The 18,875-nt window shown below is 34.9% G+C and overlaps 1 long non-coding RNA gene across 2 annotated transcripts in view; it reads left to right on the top strand.

Moving 5' to 3' along the window:
* LOC136027109 (uncharacterized) overlaps positions 1-18,875 on the top strand; it is a 100,521-nt gene that overhangs the window by 48,308 nt on the left and 33,338 nt on the right. The window contains exon 1 of one of the 2 annotated variants that reach the window (XR_010617501.1): positions 16,968-16,986. The exons of the other annotated variant lie outside the window; for it this stretch is intronic. This is a non-coding gene — a long non-coding RNA (uncharacterized LOC136027109). Of the gene's footprint in view, positions 1-16,967; positions 16,987-18,875 lie in introns of those variants that run through there. 2 annotated transcript variants of the gene reach the window in all.

Consider the following 18,875-nt stretch of genomic DNA (forward strand, 5'->3'; position numbering starts at 1 on the left):
TTGCTCTTCATATTCTGGACAAAATTTTGCTAGGAATTCTAAAAACAGCTATATTATAGAACTACAAATGGTTGGGTACGGGTACTAGTATTTTAAAAAATGTGAACAATTTTGGGAATTTTTGGGGGGTGAAGCTGTTCCGTCGAATCTACTGTTACAACCTTTGATATAGACGAATAATGATCAAACACTTCGTTGGAGGAATTTTTTTGTGTGTGTTATATTTTGCTTTAATAGCTTGTTTGTTTACATTTATGCATTTTGAGCTAGTATATTAGCTAATATAGTTCCAATTTGTTGTAAAAAAAAAAAAAAAGGAGATGAAGAATCCCTGTCAAGATTTGTTTCCAGTTGCGATTCCCTTGGATCTGAAACTTTTATTGAGGTGTCTTCATGGCCTGAAATTTTAATGAGATCACACTAAGAATATAACACACTAATAACACACACTATAACACACACTTTCAAACTAAGAATCAATACAACCATTTGTTTTTCAAACATTCTTTGTCGCTGATGAGCTCCCTTTGATCAACAAATCAAAATTTAGTATCTACTTGTCCTTTCCGTCCAATATTTCCTCACAGTTTCAGCTAGGTCGCTTAAGGCGTTAATCTATACCATTAACCGTATATGAACTATTGAAGACGTCTCATTCTGATATCCTGGATGGAGATAGTGTCAATTGATTTAGCTCAACATCACCTTCAATATTTACAGAAAGTTTCAAATATCTTAGCCCTTCCTGCCGTATTGCAGATGAACCATTTTGACACCCTGGATGCATACAGTTCACCGATTTAGTTCAATATCCCCATGGGCCTTCCCTCAAGACAGATTGTTTTTTGATTTAGTTTAACATTTCTCTCAACTTTCGGTGAAAGTTCCCACTTGATACTCTTAAATGTTCCCGAGTTATTGCATATATGCCATATTGACATTCATAATGCACTTAATGTCTCCTGAATTAGTTCAATATACCTCTCGATATTCACTCGAAATTTTTACTTAATACTGTTAGTTGTTCCTGAAATATTATAAATGCGCCCCTTTTTTTACCTTTATGTTGACAGTTGCTTTTGACTTTGTTGTACAATGTTTGTTTATTCCCTGAAAGTTTCTACTGTGGTCCATGGAACTTCCTGAGATACTGTCAATATGTCTTTTTGGCAACTTTGATGCACATAGTGCGTTTTGATCAGTACCATCTGTAAAATTATCTGAAAGTCGCCTTATTACCCAAAGAAGCTGCTGAGATATTTTTGATATGCCCTTTTTTCAACCTGAATGCAGGTAGTATCTTATCGTTGAATTCAATTTGCTCTCTGATCATTCCTTGAAAGTTAAACTTGATATCAACAGCTGTTCGTGACATGTTGCGGACACTGTCTTTTGACTATTTCTTCGGGATTTATCTCAACATGCACCGAAGATTTCAGCTTTATACTTTAAGCAATTCTTGTTATATTATATCAACTTTAAGCGATTCTTGTTATATTATAGGTTCATCATTTTGACGAAATGGATGCACATCGTGTCTTTCGATTTAGTTTAGAATCCTCCCCCAGAATCCTCTGAAAGCGTCTACTAAATACTCTTAGCCGCTCTTGATATTTTGCAGACGCGCCCTTTCGACTTCTTAGGTGTACATAGTATACTTTGATTTTGTTCGACACCCTCCTCACCAATGATTGAAGGTTACAACTTAATACCCTTAGAAATTACTAAGATATTGGAGATGTGCTCTTTTGACTACTTGGATGCACATATATTCTTATGATTCAGTTCGATTTTCTTCTCAACCTTTTCCTTAAAGTTTAAACTTAAAACCCCTAGCTGCTCAGTTATTGTATACTAGCCATTTTGACAATCATGATATTAGTCTACTTTTAGTCTACTTTCATGTTTAATTCCTGGTGTGACATGTTGAGAGCCAAAATAATTGGACAATATCAACGCGGTAGCTCCCGAAAATGTCTGGGACAGCACTGCAACGCAACTGTGACCATGACTGGGGTCTCATTCGGAACCGGTTTTTGACTGATTGGAAACCAGTCACATCTGGATTGCCTCGTGGGTTGGACCTCACTTCCTCAAGGCCATGGTCACACAACAATTGCATGCGCAATCAGTTAGCAATTCTAGTCTCCAAACAGTTGCCCCGTGGCCGCTGGGCCTTAGTCGCTCCTGTGCCGTTCTTGATAGTGCAAATGCGTCTTTCTTACGACCTTGTTACACGTAGTACACCTTCCTGACTCTCATACAGTTCACCACCCTTCTCACCATCCCCGAAGACCTTACTCAATTGGATTTCACTAAAAGGGGTACCAGAATTGATACTAAGTAAAATACGCTTAGCTACATATATATATATATATATATATATATATATATATATATATATATATATATATATATATATATATATATATATATATATATATATATATATATATATATATATATATATATATATATATATATGCCAAAAACTAATCCATGCTACCCCCGCCCCTCCTTAGGTAGTGCTCATTTTCACATTTAGCATTTATCTTGTATTGACTAATTCAGTTTTAAGGAACACATTTGTATCTGTGCTTTTCCTATATCACAAAATGTTCCAGGAAAGTCTAAAAGGATTTGTTAATAGTAAGCATAATTACATGTGAAGAAAAAAGGTTTTCTTCATATGGTCTTGAGGTTTTCGCTCTTGTAATGTATTTAGCCAGTATTCAAAATTTATCCTTTTATACATTTTTTAGTTCGGAAATATTTATTGTCTATTGTCTGCAAATGATTGACTTTTCTTTTCTTTTCTAGATAATGAAGTAGCTGGGCAGTAAATTTCGGACAGTAAATTTTTCTGTATAAGCCTGTTCTCTGTTGCATTCGTCTTTTTGTGTATAGACGCTTATATTTACATAAAAAGACAGTGCAGCAGAACTGGTTTCTTATAATTTTAAAGTTTAAATAAAAAAAAACAAGGGTTCTAAACCTCAAGTTAAATAAAATCTCAGTAAAATACACGTATATTTTTTTTGCTCCCCTTCTTATATTTTACTAAAAAAATAGAACCCTCAAAAAATTTTTAATCAATTTTGCTTCAATTTTTTGCTTATCCTTCACCTAACGAATTTACTGCTCATTGAAGCTGTGCAATTATGTGGCCTCTGCTCCTGCCAAAGAACCTCTTCCTCACTCAACATACAACAATATTTTTTCATTTTATATTTTAATATAAATTTAATCAATAAAATATTGTTTCTTTGTATTTTTGCAAACTGCTTGTTGTTCTTAGAGCTAGGGATAGTTCACAAGGACGGAGTACAAGATAGAAAAAATTTAAATAAATACATAACTATGTTTATCAAAACAATTTATGAAGAGCACTTACTATACACGAACAATTATTGTATACTTTCAACTTTAAGCATCCCCTTTTAAGAAGGGGATGCCATGAAGGAAAAGTGATATTGTGGTTATGTTTCAAAAACAGTTTCTAGAGACCTATTTTGGGCCGGCCATTTTATATTTGCGGATTAATGCTAAACTTCAAAAATGTAGCTAGGACTTTTTTATATATAGAGTGAGCCTGATAAAAGTAGGAAAGGGGATCTTGCTTGTCCAAAAACCCCAATGCCAGGGTTTACTGTATCTATATGCTTACTAATGGCGAAGTAATAATAATCATAAAATGACTAAAATAATTCATTCTTTCAAATATATTGACCATCGGGTAAAGAGTAATTTCAATTGAAAATATAGTGCGTATTCATTGAAGAGCCAAATTGTTTTGGGGGTTAAATGAGGGCTGCGCAACTCATATTAATGGCCTTTTCCGTTTCTTTTTGTGCTGGATTTCTTCATTCAATTTAGTCTGTTCGGTTTAAGATTGTTAACTTAGAGGATTCGACTTATGCCCGCTCTGATCTCTAAAATTGTGTCTCATCTTTCGCAAAAATACATCGTTTTCATGCATCGAATTTTAAATCAAATAACAGTGTATACAGTACTTATGCGTTGACCATAGCTTCTGGTGTATGGATGAGCATCCTAACCCCAAAAAACCTTTGGGCGTTTTCATGAGTATCTAGGCTTGTATGAGAAGCCTAGAGGAAACTTTTAAGAACCTAATAAAATTATTGAAGAAGAATTTTTATCGTCCTTCAAAAGAACTATGCAGTAAGGTCGTGGAAATATGGCATATATTTTATGACATTTTACAAAATGTTGAAGATTAGCAAAAAAATATATAAAACGCCTTTTAAACCGTCGATTGTTGAAAAGACGTTATACTTTTGACTGTGGGGGAGACCTGTACTTAACGCTTTCGGTCTCTAAAACTCATAAAAATTCGGTTATAATAGACTTTGAGTTGACTGTAAATCGAAAGTAACTCTAGAACAAAAGAGTTTATAGCATAAGTGAAACAGCATTTTTCATAAGCTTGCTCTTTGGGAAACAAGTTCTTTCTGCTGTTGTAATTGAAAATACCCTTTATAACAATTTTTTTGCCGATTCGAGATATAAGGCTCAACTACTTTTTATAGATTGTTGGCAAAAGTAGTATTTTTTAGTAATGACTTTAGTGCAATCAGGCTGTCTAAACATAGGAATTGATTATCCCTTGTGAGGTGTTTCTTTACGTACCGTAACGGTGATACTAGTATATAGCTAGTAAGAATGGTGGGTACTCAGAAGAATATCCATTGACACCCTGCTATATCTCTAGAAGCCGTATTATTAATCTTTTGGAGGAGTATAAACAGCTTTCTATGAGCTCTGCAGAACACGGGCATTCATTTTTGGGAACAAGTTTTTTGTAAAATTTGCAGAGAAGTATGATTGAGATGGATGGCATTGTGTCCATAGAAGGTATAATGTCACCATGCTTTCTTGCCCAGAAGGAACAAACCCATTCGAGAATATCTATCGCATGAATGGATGGTGAAAATATATTTTTGAGGAGATGGGATTAATCAATATTCTTTATAGCTTTACCTCCAAAGATGAAACCAGGGTAATGCACGATCTTTGACTGACTAACTGATTTTTTTGTGTGTTCTCTCTGTCCTTGATTTTTGGAAACTGACCCTCTTGGCAATAGATCACTTTTCTGTCTCCACAAGATATACCTGTGGGTACCGGGAAACCTAGGTTGTGTCTAAGGACATTTGTCAGTATCAGTAAAAAAGTATAGAGAATTCTTTACCTCAAAACAGCGTCGATCTGAAAACACTGTCAATTAGTCCAATCTGTTTTAATGTATTGCACCTTGCATACGGTAAAGCCCTGCTTGTCCATAAATGTGGTCATGATAAAAGTTGAAAAAATCAAAAAGAAAGTGTTCTCCACTAATATTTAATATTTGCACCATAATGCATTTTAAATTACATAAGCCTATTTTTTTTCTGTTGACAAGATTATTACCTGCCCTTTAAATAAAAATGGTTAATGGCCTCTTTTGAATTATATTATTGAAAACAGGGAGTTTTGCATAAAAAGCAAAAAGTTCAAACCAAACGAGAACCAAAAAGTAAAATCCAAAATATTTTGCATAAACTCTTAGTTTGAGCAAAATAATTTTGATAAATCAAGCAGAAATCCATAAGAGAAGGTAACTTAAAATGAAGAAAAATGAAAAGAGTGAATGAAAGCAAGCTTAGAATGAACGTAAGTTGCCGTAAGTAAGGGTGGTGATGTCTAGTGCGGGCTAATCAACAAAAAACTTCAAAAATCCTCAGAAAAACCGGTAATTTAAGGCATTACTTAAAGTTTATTTTAGCTCTTTGGATGCAAGTTTCGAGTAGGGACTATAAGAATAATTGATAAAACCCAGCAGATTAAATACGATTTTATGTTTTATTCTGACACAATCTTCCTATATTAGCTGTCTTACAAAACAAAATTGAGTCTTCGTCAGTATGGATATATATACTGTCTGTGTCAACTAGAATTTCCCTGTGGACATTGAGATTGGCAAAGCCATTTAGCCCACTTTCAGACGTCACGTTTCTTAGGTATGTCTTGATTCTCCGAAGTGTAAAAGGAGCGCTCTGTTGTGCTGGTCGATACAGGTATAGTGATTAAAATATTAAGCAAGATATGGATGTTCGGAGAGATTGCTTTGCCACAAATATTTAAAAAATCAGTTGCATTGACATGGTGTGCCTTGTTCCGTTAGAGAAATTTTTGCCAAATTTTTCTTTCCGCCATCAAACGTTTAAGGTGTTGTTTTCCAAATCTTCTTCATAAATTTCGATCAACTTCAAAAATGGCTCTTTCATCTCTTTACTTTCTTCACTCTTCTTTGGATAAGTGTGAAGCAAACGGTGAAACCCTTTTAAAATATTCTTGTGCTTTAAGAGAAGTTCTTCTATAAAGTTTTATACTTTCAATCCAGAAGATGAATAAGTTAATTCTTTAAAATTGTTCTGTGCTTTCGGCTGAGACATTTCTTCTGTGTATCTGCCTGTCTGCAATCCTTGTAACACTAATTGTAGTTCCATTCAATTTGGCCATTTTTGGCCAAATTTCCATTCAATTTGGCCAAAGAAAATAAAATCAGTGAAAAATAGAATGTTAAACTTTATTTTGCCGTAGGGGGAGGAAGGCGTCAGCACGCCATAAGTTGAATACCTTACGAATCGTGCATGTTGTTTCAATATCTCTGGCGGGGTGTCCATATTGCTGATGGACGGGTTCTTTTTAGTAACAAACGTAGTGAGAGCCAATTCAAGATTTGTTCCACTTTCTTTTTGTAGCTCTTTAATGTTAACAATGCTTGATATAGCAACAGGGCCCTTGACTGATACCTAGTGCTTTGCTCAATCTTTGACAAAATTGTTTAAGGCCTACCACCGCTCTATCTTGATAGGTCCATAGAACTTGCTTGCTTGCTTCTTTTTTTTTTTTTTTTTTTTTTTTTTTTTCTTTTTTTTTTTACTGAACTAAGTATTTTCAGTATACATTACAATATAATACTCTTCTGATCTTGTCAAGTGCCTGACAAAAAGCTCTTTAGAAGGGTAGTCCAGTAGACGTGAAACAAATATACCCTCATTCAAAATTTGATTCAATCCAAATTTCAATTTTCAACCCATCAACTAACAGTGGTCCCCCAATTACCTAAAAAAAATTCACATAATACCAATCTATTAGCTTTATACAAGTTCATAATTTTTCCTTTTTCCATTTCAAACACCATAATTAGTTAAGGCCTTTTCATTGTAGTTGCCCTGAAAAATTAAAAAAGTACACCAGCTTTGCCTGAAAAACTTTATTGAAGACACGGCTGAATGTGAAAATTGCCTTTGCTTTTGAAATTTATTCTGCTTTTCAACTGGCTGCAAACTACCACGTTTTCTTATGTTTTCTCATGCTGTCGATAAATGAGTTTCTTTAATTGAAATTGCTAGAACTCAAATAAGGAGAAATAATATGTAAAAATATCGTACAGATATGTAAGTTTCTGAACCGTCTCTATTTGACAATACGGGAGAATAAAGACACGGAAAAAAAAACGAAGCTATCCACAGCAAATAAGAAAATAATAATTTTGCAAAAAAAAATCTTATTTGAGCTATGATTTCAATGAGGCTTTTTCAGGAAGACTTCGCGCATCTGATTTTTTTTTTTTTTTTTTTTTTTTTTTTTTTGCAACTAAGCGGATTTGAAAATTGTTTCCACTCAACCAATTTTGCCTAAGAAAGCTATAATAAAGAAAGGTCAGTACTTGGAATTCTATTTTTTTTTTTTTTTTTGTCCTGTTGCCTTGCATTGTCTTGCTTTGCCTGATTGGTCTCCGAACTTATTCAAGAAAACGCTCTAGTATGTTACTTTAAAAATCTAAAGCAAAATACTACTCTAACCTTATTAGAAACTATATAGGTTTAATCAAAATATAGCTCATGCTTTGTATACAAAATATTTTGTTGCTAAACTCCAATTCAGCTCAGGTTCGTTTTGATGGAAATTGGCATTAGGGCATTTTCAATAGTCCTTATCGAATTTACTTGTTATGGCACTTGGTATTAACCAAGTGACATATAGCAATCGCCAATTATGTCGGTCTGTCTGTCTGTCGGTCCCGGTTTTGCTACTTTAGGCACTTCCAGGTAAGCTAGGACGATGAAATTTGGCAAGCGTATCAGGGACCGGACCAGATTAAATTAGAAATAGACGTTTTCCCGATTTGACCATCTGGGGGGGAGTGGGGGGCCGGTTAATTTGCCAAAAATAGAAAAAATGAAGTATTTTTAACTTATGAGCGGGTGATTGGATCTTAATGAAATTTGATGTTTGGAATGATATTGTGTCTCAGAGCTCTTATTTTCAATCCCGACCAGATCTGATGACATTGGGGGGAGTTGGAGGGGGGAAACCTAAAGTCCCGGTTTTGCTACTTTAGGCACTTCCAGGTAAGTTAGGACAATGAAATTTGGCAAGCGTATCAGGGATCGGACCAGTTAAATTAGAAATAGTCGTTTTCCCGATTTGACCATCTGGGGGGGAGTGGGGGCCGGTTAATTTGGAAAAAATAGAAAAAATGAAGTATTTTTAACTTATGAGCGGGTGATTGGATGTTAATGAAATTTGATGTTTGGAATGATATTGTGTCTCAGAGCTCTAATTTTAAATCCCGACCGGATCCAAACTGGGATTTAAATTTAAATCCCGACCGGATCCAGAAAGTCCAAAACATTACAGATGAATGAAAATAGAATACGAGAAGAGAAAGAGAATAGTAAATTCTAAGAATCAATAGATTGGTTTAAAAGGAAAATCAGAGGCTTAATACCGATTAGGATTATAATACACTGAAACACGAGGTCCTTCGAAATATCAAAACTCATAAAGATCCGATCACAAATTCCTACGTTAAAAATACCTCATTTAGAAAAAAAAATGAGATATTTTAACCTCCAAAAATGAGGTATTTTATATTATGAAAATAACCAGATCTGGTCAGAATTTAAAATAAGAGCACTGAGACTTGATTTCCTTCTAAATATCAAATATTTCGTTAAGATCTGGCTACCCGTTTGTAAGATAAAAATACCGCAATTTGTCTAATTTTTCCGAATTAACACCCACGCAATTCCCCCAATGAGAGCAGAATCAGTCCGTTTAATGTCAATAACTTATCTAGGACATGTTCTTATTCTTCCCACCAAGTTTCATCTCGATCTCTACACTCTGAGAGTTTTCCAAGATTTTCAGTTCCCCCTCCAACTCCCTCCAATGTCACTGGATCCAGTTGGGATTTAAAATGTGAGCTCTGAGACACAAGGTCCTTCAAAGTATCAAATTTATTAAGATCTGGTCACCCGTTCGTAAGTTAAGATACCTCATTTTTCAAATTTTTCCGAATTACCCCCCCCCCCCCACTCCCCCAAAGAGAGCCAATCTGGTTTGATTATATCAATCATGTATCTAGGACTTATGCTTATTCTTCACAGCAAGTATCATTACGATTTCTCCACTCTAAAGGTTTTCCAAGATTTTATGGTTTCCTCTTCAAACTCCCCTAATGTCACTACATATGGTCAGGATTTCAAATAGATGCTCAGAGACAAGAGGCCCTTCTACATATCATATTTCATTAGGATCCAATCAGCCGTTCTTAAGTTGAAAATACCTCATTTTTTCTAATTTTTCCGAATTACCAACCCCCCCCCCACCCAAAGAGAGCGAATCCGGTCCAGCTATATCAATCACGTATCTAGGACTTGTGCTTATTCACAGTTGTTGAGGATTTTGAAGGAAACCATAAGTCGATCTGTTCAACCAGGTTGTCAAAAAGGCAGAAACTCAATAGGAAATTCGAAAAATATACGCTTTAAACAGAGGTAGCTTCTTGTTCAGCTTCATTTGTGAAAAACCCTTTTTTAAATCTTTCACAATTCATTTTAATAGCATAATTATAGCACAACTAATACCTTTTGTCTGCAGATTTTTATGGGTTTAAAATATTTCTATATTTGACAGATAAACGTTATATGTTTACATATATTTGGCATATAGACCTTGAAGTGTGTTACAATTCCCTGTAGTAACTAGGACACTTCCAAGTTTTCCACAAAGATTCTTATGAAAACACGCCAAGCCTTGGTTAGATGGCCGAAACTACTTGAGTTTACTTTAATTCTTATGAAAACACGGGGCTTTCCAAGGTTGAACTCTTCCCCATAGCATAAATCCGCTCCTCTGTTATCAAAATTAAGACTGAAAGTATTGCTTTGCCAATTGGTTGCTCTAAAATTATTTGCGACCTATCAGTCTATTTATCTATTTTATAATCATAATTCTATTAATTCAGCAGTGTAGATTAATGAGCGTAAAGATACGGAACTTCTTTTTCTAACACAAAAACCATTCTAGGATTCCAGGACTATGATTTTGATTAAGATCACCTTCAAAACCGACTCAACCTTTTTATCAGGGTTCCTTAAAAAAAATTCCTGACTCTAGGAGGAGCAATTAGTAGATATGGATAGCTTTAAGAATACAAAATACTAGAGTTTTATATAAACAAGATTTTTAAACTTTATTTAGATAAAGATTAAATAAAATGTCTCGAATTTATTTTATTTGTTGACTCAGGAGGCGATTTCTTGGCTGAGAAGCAGAGGCTGTACAAGGAGCATAAGAGCTTGAATGAGCAGCAAACTCATTTTGCGAGGGATGAGAAAAAAGTATAATTTATTGAAAAAAGTAAAGGGTTCTATTTCTTTTTAAATATTAAAAAAGGGGAGAAAAAAAAGGCACAGACAAGAATTTTACGGAAAATGAAACTAACTTAAGGTTGAGAACCCTTGAATTTTATTTAAACTTTACAATTACAAGAAGTCTGGTCTGCTGCAACGCCTTTCTCTGTGAAAATGAATGTTATCACAAAAAAAGACGGCAACAGTATACAGACTAAACAGAATTAAGGATGATCGAAATTTACTTTTTAGCTCTGATTTGAACCTAGAAAAGAAAAAGGACATTAATCCATTGGAGATAAAAGACATGTAAAGATGTGATAGAAATAAATAAACAAAGAAGAGAAGAGGGCTAAAACATAAAACCAGAATTAATATTAATATTAGAACAAGAGCTAAGAGCTCATATGGCACTTGTGACGAGGCGAGAAGAGCTAAGAGCCAAGAGATCATAGGGTATGAGCTCTAACAAAATTATGTGAATCAATAGATTGATTTAAAAAGGAAAATAAGAGGCTTAATGCCGGTTAAGATTTAAAATAAGAGCTCTGAGTCACAAAGTCCTTCTAAATATCAAAATTCATTAAGATCTGATCATCCTCTCGTAAGTTATAAATACCTAATTTTTTCTAATTTTTCCTCTCCCTTTTGCCCCGCAGATGGTCAAATCTGGGAAAACGACTTTATCAAGTCAAATTGTGCAGCTCCCTGACACACCTACCAATTTTCATCGCCCTAGCACGTCCAGAAGCACCGAACTCGCCAAATCACTGAACCCCTCCCCCCAACTCCCCCAAAGAGAGCGAATCCAGTACGATTCTGTCAATCACGTATCAAGGACATTTTTATATTCTATCCACCAAGCTTCATCCCGATTCCTCCACTCCAAGTGTTTTTCCAAGATTTCCCCCTCCAATGTTAAAAGATCTGGTCGAGATTTGAAATAAGAGCTCTGAGACATGAATTCCTTCTAAAAATCAAATTTTATTACGATCCGATCATCTATTCGTAAGATAAAAATACCCCAATTTTCATGTTTTCCAAGAATTCCGGTTTCCCCCTCCAACTCCCCCGAATGACACAGGATCTGGTCGGAATTTGAAATTCGAACTTTAAAGCACAAGATCCTTCTAAATATCAAATTTCATTAAGATCTGGTCACCCTTTCGTAAGTTACAAATACCTCAATTTTTTAAATTACCCCCCCCCCCAATTCCACCAAAGAGAGCAAATCCGGTCCAGTTATGTCAGTCACGTATCTTAGACAGGTTTCTATTCTTCCCATCCAGTTTCATCCTGATCTCACCGCTTTAAGTATTTTCTAAGATTTCCGGTCCCCCCAACTGCCCCCCCCCCCAATTAAGCTTAATCCGGTTGAGATTTAAAATAAGATATCTGTGTTACGAGGTCCTTCTAAATATTAAGTTTCATGAAGATCCGATCACTCTTTCGTAAGTTAAAAATACGTCATTTTTTCTTATTTTTTATAATTACCCCCCCCCCCAATTGAGTGGATCCGTTCCAATTATGTAAATCACGTATGCAAGACTTCTGCTTATTTTTCCAACCAAGTTTCATCCCAATCCCTCCAATCTAAGCGTTTTCCATCAATTTAGGTTTCCCCACCCCAAACTTCCCCGAATGTCACCAGATCCAGTCAGGATTTAAAATAAGAGCTTTGAGACACGATATCCTTCTAAATATCAGATTTCATGGAGATCCAATCACCCGTTCGTAAATTAAAAATACCTCATTTTTTCTAATTTTTCAGAATTAACCCCCCCCCCCCCCAACTACCCCAAAAAGAGTGGATCCGTTCTGGTTATGTCAATCATGTATCTAGGACTCGTGTTTTTTTTCCACCAAGTTTCATCCCAATCCCTCCAATCTAAGCGTTTTCCATCAATTTAGGTTTCCCCACCCCAAACTTCCCCGAATGTCACCAGATCTGGTTGGGTTTAAAATAAGAGCTCTGAGCCACGAAATCCTTCTAAATATCAAATTTCTTTGAGATCCGATCACCCGTTTGTAAGTTAAAAATACCTCATTTTTTTTTTTTTCAGAAATACCCCCCCCCCCCCAACTACCCAAAAGAGAGCGGATCCGTTCCGTTTATGTCAATCATCTATCTAGGACTTGTGCTTATTTTTCCCACCATGTGTCATCCCGATCCCTCCACTCTAAGTGTTTTCCAAGCTTTAGGTTTCCCCCTTACAACTCCCCGCCCCCGTCACCAGATCCGGTCGGCATTTAAAATAAGATCTCTAGGACACGATATCCTTCTATACATCAAATTTCATTAAGATCCGATCACCCGTTCGTAGTTGAAAATACCTCATTTTTTCTAATTTTTAAGAGTTATACCCCCCCCCAGCTACCCCAAAGAGAGCGAATCAGTTTCGATTATGTCAATCTTGTATCTGGGACTTGCGCTTATTTTTTCCGTCAAGTTTCATCCCGATCCCTCCACTCTAAGTGTTTTCAAAAATTTTAGGTTTCCCCCCCTCCAACTCCCCCCAGTGTCATCAGATCCGGTCGGGATTTAAAATAAGAGCTCTGAGACACAATATCATTCCAAACATCAAATTTCATTAAGATCCAATTACCCGCTCATAAGTTAAAAATACTTCATTTTTTCTATTTTTTCCGAATTAACCGGCTCCCCACCCCCCCCCCCACCCCCAGATGGTCAAATCGTGAAAACGACGCTTGCCAAATTGCATCGTCCTAGCTTACCTGGAAGTGCCCAAAGTAACAAAACCGGGACTTTAGGTTTCCCCCCTCTAACTCCCCCCAATGTCATCAGATCCGGTCGGGACTTAAAATAAGAGCTCTGAGACACAATATCATTCCAAACATCAAATTTCATTAAGATCCAATTACCCGCTCATAAGTTAAAAATACTTCATTTTTTCTATTTTTGGCGAACTAACCGGCCCTCCACCCCCCCCCCCAGATGGTTAAATCTTGAAAACGACGCTTGCCAAATTTCATCGTCCTAGCTTACCTGGAAGTGCCTAAAGTAGCAAAACCGGGACTTTAGGTTTCCCCCCTCCAACTCCCCCCAATGTCATCAGATCCGGTCGGGATTTAAAATAAGAGCTCTGAGACACAATATCATTCAAAACATCAAATTTCAGTAAGATCCAATCACCCACTCATAAGTTAAAAATACTTCATTTTTTCTATTTTTGACGAATTAACCGGCCCCCCACTCCCACCCCCAGATGCTCAAATCGGGAAAACGACTATTTCTAATTTAATCTGGTCCGGTCCCTGATACGCTTGCCAAATTTCATCATCCTAGCTTACCTGGAAGTGCCTAAAGTAGCAAAACCGGGACCGACAGACAGACAGACCGACATAATTGGCGATTGCTATATGTCACTTGGTTAATACCAAGTGCCATAACAAGTAAATTCGATAAGGACTATTGACAATGCCCTAATGCCAATTTCCATCAAAACGAACCTGAGCTGAATTGGAGTTTAGCAACAAAATATTTTGTATATAAAGCATGAGCTATATTTTGATTAATCCTATATAGTTTATAATAAGGTTAGAGTAGTATTTTGGGTTAGATTTTTAAATTAACATACTAGAGCGTTTTCTTAAATAAGTTCGGAGACCAAGCAGGCAAAGCAAGACAATGCAAAGCAACAGGACAACAAAATAAAAAAAAATTAGAATTCCAAATACTGACCTTTCTTTATTACAGCTTTCTTAGGCAAAATTGGTTGAGTGGAAACAATTTTCAAATCCACTTAGTTGCAAAAAAAAAAAAAAAAAAAAAAAAAAATCAGAAGCGCGAAGTCTTTTCCTGAAAAAGCCTCATTGAAATCATAGCTCAAATAAGATTTTTTTTTTGCAAAATTATTATTTTCTTTTTTGCTGTGGATAGCTTCGTTTTTTTTTCCGTGTCCTTATTCTCCCGTATTGTCAAATAGAGACGGTTCAGAAACTTACATATTTGTACGATATTTTTACATATTATTTCTCCTTATTTGAGTTCCAGCAATTTCAATTAAAGAAACTCATTTATCGACAGCATGAGAAAACATAAGAAAACGTGGTAGTTTGCAGCCAGTTGAAAAGCAGAATAAATTTCAAAAGCAAAGGCAATTTTCACATTGAGCCGTGTCTTCAATAAAGTTTTTCAGGCAAAGCTGGTGTAATATAGAGCTGAATTGATGAGAAACAAAGCACCAGCAAATTTTACTAGTACCGTCTATTGTTTACCAATAGATACTGTCAATGAACCCAATAATATCAATGATGAAATGTACGGTGAGATTATTAAAAGTTGTTTATGCCCTCAAATTTGAATAAGTGTCATGTCAAGAGAGAAGACAATGAACTATTTTTTGGAATTAATTCGAGGTATTCATGTTTTGTGATGACATTCTACATGTCATTGTTTAAATAATAATATTTCATTGCATTTTTTTGTTATGTTTCTATTATTTTTAGGGTTTGTTAACAACTACAACGTTTAGAACTTTTTTTCAAAAGTTGGATCCTCAAAAAAAGAAATTTAAAGAAACAAAGTTACAAGTACCAGGTGCATTGGGAATCTACTAGAGTCTGAGATGGGTTAATATGGTTTTTTAACAAGGTGGGAAAGAGAAGGGCAGGATTTTCCAAATTCCACACACAGAGACCGGCAAACAAACGGTCAGACCCAAGAACACACACAAAGAGATAGAAATATATAAAAACATACACAAATACCCAAAGTCAGAAACACAGGAACACAGAGAGAAGCAAACAGACTGTCAGACGCACAGGCTGAGAAACAAAAAGAGAGAGGGAGAGAGAAAAGAATACACACAAAAGCAAACAAAATCAGGCAAACGAAGACAGGCAAAATGACGGTTAGACCGCGGGCACGGAGAGAGAGCGCGAGATAAAAAAAACACATGAACGCACAGTCAGACAAACAGGAAAACGGAGACAGGCAAACAAATGCTGAGACAGACATAGAGAGAGGGAGGGAAAGAGAGTGAGAGAGAAAGAAATACATAAACACCCACAAAGCCTCAAATAGAGTCACACAAATGCACTGAGAGGGATAAAGACACACACACACAAAAACACAGAACACACAGTGAGAAACAAAATCTACACCACACAAACACACAGAGTATGGCAAAGGAACATATAAAAAAAGGCAGAGAGACAAAAACACAAATTCAGGCACAAACGCCTAGAGTCAGAAACACACGCAAAAAAACTGAATCAGAAACGTGAACACAACAAGTCATCCGCGGGAGCATAAACGTATCGGTATTTTAAACACTATAATTATTTCATGCATTTTCTTTGCAGTTGCCTCGAAAAAAACAAAAAGGACATCATTGCCTGAAAAACTTTGTTGAAGACACGGCCTATGGGAAAACTTACTTTTATTTTTGAAATTTCATTCTTTTTTTTCATCTGGCTGTAAACTGCCTCGTTTTCTCCTTGTCCTACGTTTTCCCATACTTCCAATGCAGACCTTTCTTAAATTGAAGTTGTTTGAAAGCTAATGATGAAAAATATTGTGCAAAATATCATACACAAATGTAGGTTAAAAAAAAGTAATACTGCGAATTTGAGAGCACCCTTCCCCTCCTTCCTTTGATAATCAATTGGGGGATTTACTTTTTAAGAGGTGATGATCGTTCTCATAGGATTGATAAGCAATATGGAAAATAAGATAGTGATCGATATCCTATCATATTTAATAATTTTGTCCTTTGATAATAGACGCACATTTAAGATTAATAATGTTTTTAGTAATATGCTAATACTAGTTTCCTTGCTTTTTACACTTTGGCTACTCAACCTTTAAAATATTAAAAACACTTTGTTTTTAGAATTAAGTCTTTCATTGTTTGAACTACTTTAGTTTAGGAATACAGACTGATATTTAATATCACTCAGTTGGCGTCTAATTTAATGTCAAGCCTTCTGAAGTCTTCTTTTGGCTTCCCGACGGTTTTCAATCTGTAAGTGATAATGGGTCAGGAATAAGTCTTGCTAACATCTTTTTGATCTACTCGCAGATAAAATCGTGGCTTAGAAAATCAAGATGAAAGTTTCAGATTCTTAGTTTCCAATATTTAGGATAGAAATTTGTATTCTGCCTTCCACTTGTTTCTATAGCATTTGGCTTAATTTTCGGCTGTTTATTTTACGGTTTGGCACAGGAATTTCTTCATTTCTTCAAATAGGAAAATTAGGGGGAAGATGGCTACAACTTAATTTCAGTTTTCCATATTAATCATTTTTTTTTGTAAGTATATCATTTATAATTATTGTGTTTCGAAATAATCAGAATAGTTGAAGGTCTATAATAGTGGTTTTACAGAAGGAGCCATGCTAGAACAAAAATATATATAAAAGACAGCTTTCAATGGGAAAGGGGTTTGAGAATTGCTTTGAACCAAAATAATTGTAAAGAAGAAAGTATAATTTGTTCAGATCAAAATGCAGAACATTTTCAGAACAAAATACTTCAAAAAAAAATATAGCCTACCTAGATTAGAACAAGGACAAAAGTAGGCTAGTGGGATAATAAAAGACATTTTAGGTCAAAGATCTATCCACCTAGGTAGATATCTCTGCAATGTCAAACTGAAATAATTATTTGTATATTATGAATAGTTTGCTTAGAAAATTTATTTAGCTTCCTAGTCAGATATATATTAGAGAAGCTAAGATATAGCATTATCAAACTATTTTCATGTTTATGATACACCTAAAAGATATTATTTTCTAGCTAGTCAGATATTATTGCCAAGTTACTTAAAATAGTTATTGGTAAAATTATAGCAGTTCATACAACTGGCTTACAAACAAAGTGAAAATAGCACTCAATGCCCTTGTTATGTTCTTTACATGTATAGTAATTGCTTCTATTGTAAATTCTAATTTCAAGTATGCTACTTTAACCAAACCTAAACAAACCCTATTATAGGCTAAATGGTATTAATATTGGCAAAATATAGCATAATATTTTCAAAAATGATGGAAAAGATGGCACTGAGAAAATGTAGTATTGTTTTGTGGATTAAATAAATAAAAAAAAATCTTTAACTGAAAGTAAGGAGCAACATCAAAACTTAAAACAAACAGAAATTACTCTGCATATGAAAGGGGCTGTTCCCTCCTCTCCGCCCTGCTCTTTGGGCTAAAGTTTGACTCTTTTTCTCAACTCAACTTTTTAAAACTATAAAAACTTTTGCATAAAGAGCAAGGCATTGAGGAGGTAACAGCCCCTTTCATATACAGAGTAATTTCTGTTTGTTTTAAGTTTTGATGTTGCTCCTTACTTTCAGTTAAAAAACTTGTTTTTTTATTTAATTACTGAACGTTTTTTAGTTAATTCATGTTTTGATTTCAGCTCTCTGCAAATGAATAATTAAAAGGAAATTTGCATATTTGTTGGCTAAATGGCTTTCTCATAGTTTTGATCAAACAATTTTGAGAAATAAGGAGCACAGTAGGAGGCCCAATTGCCTTCTAATTTTTTTGGTTAAATAAAAGGCAACCAGAACTTTAGTTTTTTACAAATGTTTTCATTAGTGAAAGATATAGGTAACTTACAAAATAGCTTTCATAACAAACTTCTATATTCATATGTTTTTATTACATATATGAGGGGGTTTGCCCACTTGTCAATACCTTGCTCTTTACGCTAAAGCTTATATTTTGTCCTAATTACTTAAGAATGATCCCTGTATCACAAAGGCCATAGAATAAATAGTTGAAATTTCTAAAAATACTTTTTTCTTGAAGCCAATTAAAGCAGTTCAATTGGCTTTCCTATAAAGTGAATATATCACTTGATTCCTTTTTTATGCTCTTTATGAATAAAATAAATTGCTTCTACCTTAAATTGAGATTTAAGCACTTGTTGAGCTCTTAAAAATGAAGTTTTTTCTGTTTTAAAAAGTAGAGTTGAGAGAAAGAGCCAAACTTTAGCGTAAAGAGTAGGACATTGATAAGGAAGCAGCCCTTTCATATACAAATTAATTTCTGTTTGTTTTAAGTTTTAATGTTGCTCCTTACTTTCAGTTAAAAAAATTGTTTTTTTATTTAATTTCATTAAGATTCCATCACCCGTTCATAAGTTAAAAAATACTTCATTTTTTCTATTTTTTCCGAATTAACTGGTCCCCC

This window comes from Artemia franciscana, chromosome 5 (genome assembly GCF_032884065.1).
Source record: "Artemia franciscana chromosome 5, ASM3288406v1, whole genome shotgun sequence".
NCBI classification, from domain to species: Eukaryota; Metazoa; Arthropoda; class Branchiopoda; order Anostraca; family Artemiidae; genus Artemia; species Artemia franciscana.